This window comes from Pinus tabuliformis, chromosome Q (genome assembly GCF_031772625.1).
Source record: "Pinus tabuliformis cultivar Carrire ecotype Pingquan chromosome Q, CPIR1, whole genome shotgun sequence".
Classification (NCBI taxonomy): domain Eukaryota; kingdom Viridiplantae; phylum Streptophyta; class Pinopsida; order Pinales; family Pinaceae; genus Pinus; species Pinus tabuliformis.
Genome location: NC_142296.1, coordinates 1,190,843,880 through 1,190,858,848, shown reverse-complemented (window position 1 = coordinate 1,190,858,848; position 14,969 = coordinate 1,190,843,880). Strand labels below are relative to the sequence as shown.

Genomic DNA, 14,969 nt, shown 5'->3' with positions numbered 1-14,969 from the left:
GTTCAGACGTTGTTCAAATGTACTAATGGCATCTACGTAAATTGGTAAAGGATTTATTTGCTTATGTTCCACTCTAAGGTCACTTCTCTCTTCATACGCTGTGCAAATACACGAATGGCATCTACGTTTGATGAAATTGTTCTATCGATTGAGGACAGACTTGGACTGCTCAACTGTAACCTTCGCTTAACAGTGTTATAACATACTCCATTGTTACACTCATGTAAAAACGTAAAATCATTTTAATTTTCGACTTATTTATTTTTAATAATCTAAAAATTTAATGATTGACCGTAATGTTATCTTGATTCGCACCGCCAGGTAAGTCAGATAACGATTGATATATTCGATGTATTATTTACGTGTGCAGCTGTCCCAAAAGTGGAAGTCGATTTGTTTTGCTTCGGTGATGGTGAAGATAACTACATAGGTACCAATAACAGAAGTATCATATTCCGTGAATATGTACGTCGCGTGATATCTAAAATTGAAATTTCACTATTTTTGTTTCGTTATGTCTCGTCCAACCAGTGAATATACAGAAACTAATATGTAGAAATTACATAGAAATTGTTAGAGTACTAATCATGACCCCGTCCGTGACTGTTGTGACCGCAAACCTGTTTATATGACGGAGAGTGCAGTATTAGTCGGCCAGGTAATTAATAGTTGGTAGGAGTCGGTTGAGATAAGAGTTGATGCTTCGGCTCATGGATGTATAAATAATGGTGATAGGTATTGAAATAAACAAGCTCACATTCTAAGTTTTCAAATTTTAATATGGTATCAGAGCTCACCTGAGCTTTTGAAACGCTGTTTTGCGTGGTGAGACTCACTGCAAGTGATAGGTATTGAAATAAACAAGCTCACATTCTAAGTTTTCAAATTTTAATATGGTATCAGAGCTCACGTGAGCTTTTGAAACGCTGTTTTGTGTGGTGAGACTCACTGCAAGAGCCTGTGGAGTTGTGTGTGGTTTAGTGTTGTCGAGAAGAGGGCATAAGGGTGATCCTAGGAGCATGTGACCTCAGAGCTAGAGATGTGGGTTCCGGGGTGTCAACATTGAGCGTTACTCTTGATTTGCTGTGCGTTGAGCCCTGTGAGGAAGAGGCATCTCAAAGCCGATCAACCACCTATCTCGTCATTGTTCAGAAGCGTTGTGTGAAAGAAAGAAGTGTATGTTGGAGTTAATGCTTACATTCCATTTTTAAGAAGTTGGTTTGTGATGGTTGAGAAATTCTTTCAACCTCTCTATCTAATTTGGGAATAAGTTGGATTTCAGAAACTCTATTTAATAGAGTAATCTGAATGTAAATCCGTGTGTGAGTGTCTTTGCACATACACCATTTGTGCATAATATATGATTGAGTTTCTGTAATTGTGTTGTTTTAGCTATTTTTATCATGGTATCAGAGCTAGATCTGAACCTGTGTTGTGAGGAGGTGCATCTGGATGTTAACCGGGCTGTTGCAACCTGAGTATTCTGGACGGAGCAACCTGCGTATGCAGCCGTAAACCATCCCCATCTCCATTGTGGCTGTGAGCTTCCATAGAGAAACAGACTTTATGCTTCTAAGATGCGGACTAATTGGGGCGCAGAGAAAGCCCGGTCGTAGCTGATTTTATTGTAAGTTATATCAGAGATGGCCACTACAGATGTTTCATTGCTACATGTCCTTTTATCACAGTGATATTGGTCGATATTTATGGGTTTTGGGAAAAATTTGCGTTGCAGAGAGATATGATCAAACGAGCCAGTGCAGATGTGAGAGACAGAGAGCCGTGTCTGATATTCACGCAGAGAGACAGCCAATTCCAAAAGATATAATTGAATCCGATCGAAAGAGGTGAGGAACGCATGTTTTTTCAAGCCTATAAAATCATTTTTTTTCCTCAACAGGATTTTTCTCGCCATTTTAGAAAAGGTATTCTCTTTTATCATGGAGTTTATGGTGTTAGACAAATTCAGTGGTTTGAATTTTCCCTCATGGAAAGTAAAAATACAACTGCAATTAATGAATAAAAACTTGTGGGGAATAGTGAATGGTTCAGAAGCAACACTTACAGATGCCAAGGAGTTATTTGAATGGAAAAATAAAGATGACAAAGCTAAGTCTATTATTGGACTTGCTCTTTCTGATTCGCAATTACATCATGTAGATATTACTAAAACATCAAAGGAAATATGGGAACATTTGGGTCAATTGTTTGGTGTAAAATCTACAAATGCAAAATTTTTCCTAAAGCTGCAATTGTTTAGTTTGAAAATGAATGAGGAGACATCTATGTCCAGTCATATAAATAATTTAATGTCTCTTTTAAGACAATTAATTGAAGTTGGGACTAAGGTGGAGGATGAAGATGCTAAAGCTTTATTATTAAATAGTCTTCCTTCAAGTTATAGTAATGTTGTTTTCACTTTGAGTCAAATATCTACACAAACATTGCAAGAGACAATTGCAGCACTTCTGGGGGAGGAAAAACAACTAAAACCAGAGGATGCCGAAGAGAACTCTCATGTAGAAAATGCCTTGGGGACAAAGTCAAGAATGAGAAAGAAAAATGCAAACAAAGGTGACATTGAATGCTACTATTGCAGGAAAATTGGGCATACAGCGTGGAATTGCAGAAGTCGTGCTAGTGATGTGTTAAAAGGGAAAGAATCAGCAAATATAACCACAGATGAATACCAATGGAATTTTGATGATGAAGAGAGTGAACCTATTAAACTCTTTTAAAAATAACCAGCAGTTCAACTATGGGTCTGATGCCAGTACTTAAAGATCAAGTAGAAGTAAGGCTCAATATGGATGGTTGTCCAGATAGTATGGCAGTTGTGGATCTAGGGAAGGATCCCTCATTAGTGGTAGACATGGAAGTGGTTTTCTAATGAGGTTATGCGACAGATTGGGATGTTGTACAGTAATTGACTTCGGGAGGTCCTTGATTCGGGAGTTGAGGGAACTCGGGAATCCAACTTGCCAACTACACCTTTTCGAGGGTTATGAGGCAACTTGATGGAGCATCTACTGATAAGCTTGATTATTTTGTTATTTTCATGTAATGTAATCATTAAGGGGGAATGTTGGAGTTAATGCTTACATTCCATATTTAAGAAGTTGGTTTGTGATGGTTGAGAAATTCTCTCAACCTCTCTATCTAATTTCGGAATAAGTTGGATCTCAGAAACTCTATTTAATAGAGTAATCTGAATGTAAATCCGTGTGTGAGTGTCTTTGCACATACACCATTTGTGCATAATATATGATTGAGTTTCTGTAATTGTGTTGTTTTAGTTATTTTTATCAGTGTAGTGGCAAAGGAGCTGGGTTTGGAGGACTGTCAGTTAGCATATTTCTTTCCATGCACGTATTTGTGTAACCTATGAGTTATTGGAGAGTGCGTATCAGTGGGGAGATCCGTTCAGAGCCGCAGACCATAGTCAAGTTGTGAGGGCACTATGTGTGGCTCGATGTGCTAGAGTCAACCCTTGTGAGCCAAATTAAGAGGTGTTGTGTGATTGTGCACTAGTAATTTAATTTTTGTGCGATCGTGAATCTCGAAAAAGGCGACACATTGCTACATGATAGCTGACTATGCGTGCGGAGATATCACCGTGATGGTGAGGTGAGCTAAGTTCATGGTGTAATTGAAGAGCCGAGTGTTTGTCTTGACATGCCAAGTGTGTCAGAGTAGCGAGCCTATGAGCTACGGGAATCGTGCAGCCTGGAGCTTGGATACACGGTGGAGCTTGGATTTGTCAAGCTCTCAAGGTTTCTGATTAGTCTTTCAGTCGTGTTGAGGAGTGTTTCATCGATCTGATGACCGAGTCTCCCGTGTTGAGGAGGCAGAATCTTTGCTCGTTGAAGAGAGCATTCGCTCGTCTTGAACCTGTAGGACTGTGATATTGTATGTGTGAGCTCCATGGAGGCGTCGGAGACATGTTGAGCTGAAGGTGAAGCCGCTAAATGCCATTGCCATTACCGTTTCCATTTGGAGGAGATTGTGTAAACATGGAGTTGTGAAACACAGAGATCCATCTGCGTGCGGAGCTGTGTGAGGAAGTTCATACGCATATTCAAATCAATGGTTTGAGCAGGGTGTAGGCTCAGTGGTGTAAAGAGTTAAAGGTTTACTATTCGAAGAACTATTGAAGAATCATTCCTTAGCTTTTGAGTTTGAACATAATTACCGATCAAATGAGAACTATTACCTCAAAACAGCTACTTGAACCCAAAAACCTCACAAAAATATGAAAAAACAACTCGACAATAAAGTGTTGATTCTACATCACCAATTTTTTTCCGAAGTAAACTTTCAATCTTTTTTATAAATAACAGTAAAAAACAATAACAACCATTTTGTTTGGTGCAAAAAACACCTTGAAATCAAAAAGTGTTGATGCAAGAATAACGTATTTTTTCAGAGTATATCTCAAACATTTTTTAATAATGACATTAAAAATAAAATATCATGATTCTGAAAAACTTTAAACTTCCAACGATTTGCAGGCATGACATTAAAGATAAAATATCGTGTCTTTGAAAAGCCTTAAAATTCCACCCATTTTTTAGCATGACATTAAATTTAAAATATCACTTATTTGAAAAACTTTAAAATTTCAACAATTTTTAGACATGTTGCTAAGAAAAAATACTTATAACTGTTTTCAACCATAGCATTAATGATAAAATATCACGAATTATAAAAACATTAAAATCTCTACAATTTTTCAACCATGGAATTAAAACAAAAAATTATGATTACAAAACAATTTTAAGTTTTCAAAATATTTCAAGGTTATGAAAAAATTTCATGACTAAAAAAACTTTTAAAATGAACACCTGAATGAAAGAGTTATTATACCAAGAGTATTTTTTTATGAATGTGAAATGTATAACAATTTTAAAATCTTAGCCTAAGACAACTTGATACATTGCAAAGAAAAACTAAAAATCAACTATCAAATTGACACATAGTGTAAGTGAATTTAACTCATTGTAATGAACAATTAAAGACTAATCATGAAATTAACACATTGTGGGTGCACACTCGATTCATTATAATGAAAATTTTAAAATCAACTATCAAATTGCACATAATGGGATCGAGTTGCTAGATACTTAAGAAAACAAAAATTCAAATATTGAAAAAATAAAAACAATAAAAAAAAAAACACAAAATAATAATAATAATAACACGTAATAAAACATAAAAAAACATGACAAAAATATGAAATATAAGAAATATATTAATAAAACATGAAAAAAAAAATGACAAAAATATCAAATATAATAAATATATTAATAAAACATAAAGAAACATGACAAAAATATGAAATATAAGAAATATATAGAAATGACAAAAAAAACTATAAAATAAAAAAAATTAACCATACCATGTAAAAAAAAAAGGGAAAAAGAAAAAACCAAATAAAAAAATAAGAAAAAAAAAGTTTCAAAAATAAGATATAATAATAATAATAAAAGAAAATTAAAAACTTAAAAAAACAAATTCCTTGGCCAACCCGAGGCCCAACCCGCTAGGGGTGGCAAGAGGATGATTCAATTCATGACAGAAAATGAATCAAATATAAAAAAAAAAAAAAAAAAAAAAAAAAAAAAAAAATAAAATAAAAAATTAACTTATAAAAATGAAAAATGAAAATAAAAAATAAATAAACATGAAATAAAAAGAAAAATATAATTAAAAAAAAACCATTTTTAAAATAAAAATAAAAAACAAAAACCGCATTTAAGAAAAAAATTATATAATTAGCAAAAAAACATTAAAATAAAAAAGGTTAAAAAAAATTCAAAACAATTAAAATCAAAATCAAAAAATATTTGAATTATATAAAAAAAAAATTACAAAATTAAATTATAAAAATTTTAAAATTAAAATTTTAAATTTTAATTTAAAGATTAAGCTCTAAGGATAAGAAAAAGTTGAGGAAGGAATTAGGAAGAAATACCAAGAAAATAAAAATGAATGTGAGAGATTAGACACTGAAGTGGTGTCGTTGAAAAAGCAGTGAAAGATGGAGAAGAGCATTTTGGTGTTGGATGGTTTCCTTGAGATCAATAGATCACCATTGGATAAATCTAGTCTTTGATTTCAAAATCGTTAGTCTAGTTTGTATGCAGGAAAAAACAACAAAGAAGAAGAACCCAAGAAACTTGCAACAAACAATACGAGCAGCAAGAGTACAAACCAAGGAAATAAGAAGCAAAACCAGCAGTAAATCAAGTAGTAGAACCAACAACAACAAAGAATAAAATCCCAAGGAGCTCATACATTCCGAAAATATTTTTCTCCAAGAGAAGATCATGACAGATTTGTAAAATTCGAAAGGAACCAAAGTCCCTTTGTTCCTTTTGCGCATAAAGTAGAATGTTACAACTATCACAAATTTGGGCATGTTGTTGCTAATTGCTAGAGAAGAATGTATAGATCAAATTAGTCAAGCTTGTAGCAATTTCAGTAGCCAAGGAGATTGGCCAATAGGTATAATCATGTTTTTTATGGTTATTGTTACTCTTTTCACCTGTTTGGACATAAGGAAATAGATTGCAGGTCCAATTGGTGAAGGAGGAGAACATTTAATGCAAGGTATATACCTGACATGAGTAGCAAGAGATTTGGTCCTCTTGCTTCATATCTTAGCCATGTGGAGTGCTACACATTTCATAACTTTGGCCATATGGTAAGAGATTGTTTGCTACCCCGTTATCCCAAACAAAATCAACAAAAGAAACAAAAACAAAGAGGACCTAGTAGTAAACCAATGAAGGAAGAAAATAAGCAGTCAAAGACTATATGGAGAAAGGAGCAAAAACTCTTCAAGTAGTGAAGAACATCCCCTCTTGTAGTCCATGATTATTTCTTTTATGCTTATAGAGGACTGGAGAGTTTATGAAAGTTTCATAACCTTGCGAGGGGGTGTATGACAATTATAAAAACAATTATGATGAGTACAGTGTCAACCTGCATATTGGAGGTATATTGAGCTTAGGGAGACCTATCCATGTTATGGGATTTACTTGAGTTATTTGACATTTATCTCATTGTTTGTCACTCAGTTATTTTTAGTTTCCTCACATATATTTTTTGAGCGAAAGAAGTACATTTTTCAGCCATACATATGTTTTTGGTCTCTAATGATAGTTGGTTGAAAAGTTGCACAACCATGCATGTAATAAGATACTTGGTACATGATGCATAGAGATAAATTGAGGCATGGACCAAACATGTATGAGTTGTTATATGGTTATTACTAAAACCATGTATTTCTTATTGTTTCATCATTATGTATCGGTTGAGAGTCCAGTCAATAGTATGTTGAGTCAACATGGTGCTAAGCATGTTATGGAGGAGCCTTATGGAGTCATTTTGCAGCCATATGTATGGGATAATGATGATGCAATAATCATAATGTATCATATTTTTGATTTAGTGGTCCATAGGAGATGATCATAACAACAATGAAATTCATTGAAAATCTACGTAATATGCTCATGGAGCCAAGTATATGTATTATACTATCTTTTGGTCTTCTAGTCATGGGTCATAAGGTCATGTAATATTAATGTATGAGGTTTTTATGTCACTGCTACAACCATGCATTTATCAATGTATATGTCACTTGAGTCATGGTCATGTGGAGTCTTAGTCCATATGGTGCTTCTATTTGTTAAAAAGAAGCATTGCTTGCAGCGAAAGCGATTCACTACATGATGGATTGATGTTGGAGAGGGCATGTGATTAGGGAGAGAATTTATTTTCTTTTGTTTATTTTAGACATCCATTATTGGCATTATGGTCCGCTTGGAGGAATTCATGATGTGCCTCATGCTATGGTTTTATTGTTTGGTTTTGACCTCATGGTATGAGTAGAGAGGTTGATGATGCTCCTATGTGGAGAGCGTTGGTTGGTGACTTATGTGCATATTGTTGCATATACTTGACGCTGCTCATAGTTTCTATTACGTGATGTTCATTGAGGATGCTTGTGGTTATCTTATGTTTACATATTGTTACTTGCTACTAGAAGTTATTGGTTGGTATTCTCCTCTAGATGATAAATGGTTCATTATGTTTCTTGTTGTTGATATGGAGAGTATCATTATTGATTGATATACATAATTTTTCATCCATGTAGAGATGTATTTCTCTAGTGTTTGCGCTTCAATTCTTTCTACCTTATTAGATGGATTTAACCCTTTTCCAATGATGTCAAAGGGGGAGTGATAGAAGATGATGGGCTAGAGAGTTTGTGTGGTTTCCGTCAATGCCAAAGGGGGGTATTTTTGGCATTATGGTGTGCATGGTTCCAACTAGCTGATGTTGGCATTGGTTCATGATGGTAGCTAGCCCATGTTGCCATTGATGTCAACCCTATGCAGTCTAGTTGATATTTTGATGGCATTCCTTGTAGCATGGTTGCATCTAGTTGCATTGGCATTGAGTTGGCTATGTTGGCATTGATGTCAACCCTTCATGTTAGTCTTTGATGATGTAGCTTGATGGCAGTATGGTGTTGCGTTGTGTTGCCTTTTGTTGGCTTGATGATGATGTTGTAGAAGTATTACCATGGTACATGTATTCTTGGTATTGGCATTACCATGGTATTGGTACATGTGTGGAGGTTGGCACATGATATTACCTTGGTGCAGATAGTCTTGGTATTGACATAACCATGGTATTGTTTTGGAGATTACCATGGTACAAGAGTCCTTGGTATTGACATAACCATGGCATTTTCCCGTTGTATTGGTTTGGAGGATACCATGGTACAGGTGTCCTTGGTATTGACATAACCGAGGCATTTTCCTGTGGTATGGTTTTTGATATTACCATGGTACATGAGTCCTTGGTATTGACATAACCATGGTATTTTCCCATGGTATTGGTTTGGAGATCACCATGGTACATGTGTCCTTGGTATTAACATAACCAAGGTATTTTCCCGTGGTATTGGTTTGCAGATTACCATGGTACAAGTTTCCTTGGTATTGGCATAACCATGGTATTTTCCTTTGGTATTCACTTGGAGATATGTTGTGAATATTTTGTCTTTTACTTATGTGAAAAAAAGAATAGTGTTGTTGGTTGCTTTCATGGTGTGTGTATGTGACGAAGAGAAGGCAGCATAGTGTGAGTATGCTTCAGAATTAGTTGTGAGAAAAATTGCTTCAATGAGTGAGTGTAAATGGAAGTGAATGAAGCAGATTGTTGAAGCAATACATCAATATTCATATCAGATTTGAGGTTGATGTAGCAGAGATTGTTTTTATAGTTTTTGCATCCTGCTAGAGTTTATTTTTTGGTGACTCTCACATTTGTTTTTGCAGGTGTTGTTAGTGCATTTGTCACATAGCCATTGTGTTGTATGTTCCTAATTGTAGTATGCAACAATTATATTTTGGTGTGAGGGTTTGATATTATGGTTGAATATGAGTTTTATTTCAGTTGCTATTGACAATTCAGATTTGATACATACATTGTGGCCATTATTTTGCTTGTGTAGACAACATATGTTTGGGGTATTTTTATTTAATTAATGAGATTACCTTACTATTAGAGATCGCATTACATAGCTAAATCGAGTTGAGAAAAAAGTCTTGGGATCTAGTTTGAAAATAGATGAAAATATTTATGCATAGAGTAGAGGGGCAGTGACTTCATGGATATGGTGTAGTGATTACAAAGTTTAAGGGAAATGAATAATTTCTCAATCCAATGGTAGTTAGATAGTCCAATTGGAGTTGGGGGAGGATCGATTAATTATGGTCGCTTTCAACGAATGGTAGTCTATAGATCCATGGAGAACATAGTCTTTTGAGTTGATGAGAAGAATCGAGTCGCCAGGTTGATCGAAGTCCACTAATTGTATATGAGGTCGAGTCTCCTCACTGATGGGAGTCAATCATCTATGTAAAAGACATATTTTGCTTAATAGAAGAATCAAAGAAGTGCAACAACAGAAAGCATGGTTTTCTTCTTCGTGGAAGGTTTTCCACCAGATATATTGTCTCTTGTGTGGATGGTTTTTGTGGCAATGCTTGATGGGTTCGTTTTGTATTGTTGTTATCATGGTTTTTGATTTAGTTGCTTAGATTTTTATATTCATGTGATGATATACTATCTTGCTGGTTATATGCATGATTTAGTAAGTGAAGTTTAAATTAGTAAAATTGTTAAGAAGATCACACTATTGATACACACCCCCAATGCTCAAATGTTTCCAAAATTTAAAAAACAAAACAAGTAACAAGATTATTAACTATAAATATTCACCCCAATTTACTATGGAGATTCATAATTTGAAAATAGATTTTGTTATAATATCATCGGTCAATAACATGATTCATCAATACCACATACCAAAAAACCATGACTTATTTGGCACTTAATATAATTTTCTATATTTTAAATTTAAATTTTATTTTATCACATTTTTAATTAAATTTAAAATTAAAAAGATAATAATTAAATTTAACATAAGTCTCAATTCTTTATCTTTACCATTACTAAAAATATTTCTTATATATTCTTTAAAATTTAAATCCCTTCTACTCATTTATTAAGTATTAATAGTTAAATTAATAAACATACCTAAATCGTCCACATGGGGTAGCTCAAGCGGCAAGGGCCGTGGAAATGAAGTCTCACCGAACCGGAAGTCTTGGGTTCAAATCTTGGGCTACCCTTCCCCCGTAGAGGGGTACATAATGGACATGTAAATCGGAGAGTCCTGCCCCAGCTTACAAAAAAATAAAATAAACATACCTAAATCTATATATTAATAATCTTAATATATTCATATAAACAATTCTCATGATTGGAAAACAATGTTTAAATTTGAAAAGTTGGTTGGTTACAGAATTATTTAAGACAATTGTTAGCCTTTTTTGTTTGGTAGGTAATGTGAGTCCTGAATTCATTGACACGCCTAACACCCGAAGGCATCTAAGTCATCAAAAAAACGTGAGGATTGCACTCTTCTTGGGCCACATTAGGAGTGCCTTAATAGAACACCATATTTCCATCTATTTTATGTCCTATAAAAAGAGTTCTGGTTACCCTATTATCTTAGATTAAAGGTTAAAAAGTAATGATTTTTTATATTATTAATATCAATTATTTAAAATTTGTATTTTAATAATGACATTTATTTAGTTTTTAAAATTAGTAAGTTAAAAATTCACACATCTAAGTTTTATAGATATGTGTGTCTCTAATTTCTCATATTTATTCAATTTCCAATAGGATTACAAAAAATAAGAAAAACCAACCATCTTGGTGGATGATACTCCAAAATAAATATTGCATGATGCAATACTCACAATTATAAAACACTTAAATGATGCTTTAAAATATGTATAGAATTACCATATTGCTAAGACTTTAAGATATGCGCAAATGTGTTAAAAAAAAATTCGTCTTTGTCTCCACTAACGTCATGCAATCCTTCACTATGCACACTTAAAGCTAGTTCCTAAAGGTAATTCCTAAATCCTCAATCTTAAAATATGTTAAGACTAGTGTAGCATGCCCATAGCCATGAGCCATTTTATGCTATAGAAAACCCATAGAAAGTTTTTTTAAGTTGTTATATACAAATAGTATAACTAATTTGTCTTGTTTACTTGGTTGAAATGGTGATTTTATATTTGAATTTGATAGTCTTAACTAAAATTTTTAGTGTTTTTATAATATTAATAAATCAGAGTTTTATAAAATGGATTCACTTTTTAGCATGATTAGAAAATGAATTTATTCAAATTTCAAATATGTGGCTACCATAGTTGTGATGCATTCATACTTAAATTTGAAAGAAATTGAGTATGAGCCTTAGTATCAATAGCTTTTTTCTCAATTTATGGCTTTTCTCAAAGTCCTTCCGTTGTATTTTCATGGTTCTGCATCACCTATTATTATCAACACCTTTTCCTATATTGAAAAAAATAAAACTTTTTCCCTCTTTTCTCTTTCTTGTCATCAATTAAAATATGGATAATAATAAGTTAATATCATCACTTTCGGTTCCAATAAAAAGGGGAAACAAACTCTAAAATCATAAGAGATGATTTCCCAAATTTAAAGAAATTTACTTTCACTTTCTCATACTTTATTAGTCCCTGCCCTCAGGCATGGACTATTGTAATCGTTCGCGAGCTATTTAGCATTAATTGACCTGCTTGTGATGCCCGGTCATCAACTATATACCAAGCTTTCTGAAGACATATTTATAAATCACGTTATTTGGCCTCCTCCCGAGGACCTAACGTAATCCGAAGCTAATCCGAACCTAAACCATATGTTAAAGCAATTAAGTGCGGTGCATTTTCAGCTAACCGTCAGGGGTGTATGGTTTTAATGCTAGGATTACTTCTGGCGGGTATGCAAAGGTGGTAAACCATATGTTAAAGAAATTAAGTGCGGTGCATTTTCAGCTAACCGTCAGGGGTGTGGAGAGGTCCTGCCCTACACCCGTGTCTTTGTGCATGCCCTGCACCCGTGTCTTTGTGACATCGGCCCACTGCATCTCATTAAATACACTGCTACCCTTCGGTTTTTCTTTACAATCTGCGAGCAGCAGGGTTTAAACTGTGTACGCTTCCTGCAAATATTTGCATTTTTTCTTACGGACTTTTGGTTTTGGATTGCTCCAAGGCAGAGCGTTCGCAGACCCTCTAATGCTCTCTGCAACAGCAGACGGTTCCTGCAGTGAGAAGCAATGAACAAGGTGAGATTTCTAATGTGAAACTGATCATAGGATTAAATTTTGGTCATCATAACATGATTACTTGATAGAATAGCAGTGGGTTTGGAAACAATTACCTTGAAGGACTCGAGGAGCTGAGGCCTTGAAGGACTCGAGGAGCTGGGCTTTCTCAGGATTAGAGGCCGTGGATTCTCTGACCAGAACAATTGTGGGATGGCCACTAGCAATACTAGCTTTCGCAATATAGCGACTTTTTTGCTGGTATTTCCTGCAGTTCAAAGCCGTCAATGACTGTTATCCTTTCTATGAATTCCCAATATGTTTATTCTGTTATTAGAAGTATGATCAAATTTATGTTGTTGAAGATCACTTTTAAATATAGCTTTTTTTATAACAGTGCTTTAGAGTCTAGACACCTACGCTTAAGAGCCTTCTCGAACTTTGTTTTTCCTTTCTAAGCATTTACACTTGTCGGACACCTCTGCTAAAGAGCCTTTTTCAAAATTTGTTTTTCTCTTCCAAGAATTTACACCTGTCAGCCTTTTTCTTGAATAGCATTGATCTGGTAGCCTGTTAACTTGCTTTGCCTGGTGACCAGAGAACAAGATCAAGAGTTAGATGCGCTTAGTGCCAGTGTTGAGAGACTTGGCAGTGTTGGTCTCACAATACATGAGGAGCTCATGGGACAGGTTAATTTTCTTGGGCATATTTGTTCCTTTGGTTATTAAACTGCTAGTACTATGATCTAATGCATTAAACTGCTAGTACTATGATCTAATGCATTCAAGTGATCGAGTTCATCAGTGTTTGCCTATCAATTCTTTAAAGAAGTGAATCATGTCGACTGATGCGTACCACAAATCTGCCTTTGCCTGCAGGAAAGAATTTTGGAGGACCTTGACCAAGACATGGACAAAACATCAAATAGACTGGATTTTGTTAAGTTAGTTCTATGTGAACACCATCGATTTGTTTCCACTCGAGTCTTTATCTAAACACTGATTTTCGTAAAATGAATCCTCGCATTCTCAATGTATACTACGTAATATATAAAGTGGATTCTCCTCTCTTTATATTTTTTGTTTGTCCAGAAGAATTAAAAGACATCAAAATTAATGAAACTGAGCCTATAGGAATGTACTATCTGATTTATCTGTTCAGATATATATAGAGGGACATCAGAATCGGAGGCTACTCTAGGTACTGCTCTAAATTCAACCTGAAAGCATTACTTATCAAAATTCCTAATTCAAAACATTCTTCTGTGCAGAAAAAAATCGCTTTGGTGATGAAGAAGGCCGGAGCTAGTACCTTTTTTATCCTTAGTACGCACTGGAGCTGGAACTTGCACATACATCATGAAACAGTAATGAGCTACAAGATCTGTGGCCAGATCTGCCCTTGAAGAGGCCGAAATATGCCTCAGAATTAGAATAGAGACAGCGTATATATACTGGAAGAGAGAGATTGGTGTATGCTGGTTTGGATGGCTTGTATACTTGAGGAGATTGAGTGCTGAGGTATGTTCAGTCCAGGCCGAGAGCAGCTCTAAGTCTGTGCAGTGATCCAAGTCTGTGCAGTGATAAAGATGGAAGCAGATTGCTACAGGAAGCCATGGGAGCTGCTGACACACGAATACAAGAAAAGAGAACCTTCGTTCTCTGCATGGACACTGTGCCTCTCCTTCCAACACCTGTCGTTGGAAACACTCAGTTAAGAGAAGCCTTCGTTCTTTGCATGGGCACTGTGCCTCTCCTTCCAACACCTGTCGTTGGAAACACTCGACCGTTGGAATCGTATGCAACGCGTTGGAATCGTATGCAACGCTCTGAGTTCTTTAAGATATTATTATTGGGTGATCTTGCAGCTCTTCTTGATTTCTCTTAATCAAGTTTTCTTTAACATCATATTTGTTTTAACCTCTCTTAACAAAATTTAGGTATGAAAATTTCCATAATAAATTTAAATATGTTTCTCTTAACAAAATTATTTTATATCTAATTTCCACGGTATCCTTGACTTCTCTTAATAAAGTTTTCTTTAACATCATATTTGTTTTAAGCTGTGACCTCTCTTTGATTATTTATATTAAATGTGCTCCTGCAGCTCTCGTTGATTTCTCTTAATCAAGAAATCTCAATGGTGCGGTATTGTCAAAGTCAAAAATATCCCCTTTTTTTTTCTCTCACGGCATGAATATCTCATTTTCCTAAGGGTAGCTGAGACAGAATATACCCGC

The 14,969-nt window shown here is 34.8% G+C and overlaps 1 long non-coding RNA gene across 2 annotated transcripts; it reads left to right on the top strand.

The window, feature by feature from the left end:
• The first annotated feature begins 12,602 nt into the window (after positions 1 to 12,602).
• On the top strand, positions 12,603 to 14,528 carry LOC149223981 (uncharacterized). 2 transcript variants are annotated; one of them, XR_016249013.1, is made up of 5 exons: positions 12,603 to 12,751; positions 12,854 to 12,991; positions 13,329 to 13,419; positions 13,609 to 13,673; positions 14,001 to 14,528. It is a non-coding gene; the product is annotated as an uncharacterized LOC149223981 (long non-coding RNA). The 2 variants fall into 2 exon arrangements; XR_016249014.1 differs by lacking the exon at positions 13,609 to 13,673.
• Positions 14,529 to 14,969: the final 441 nt, after the last annotated feature.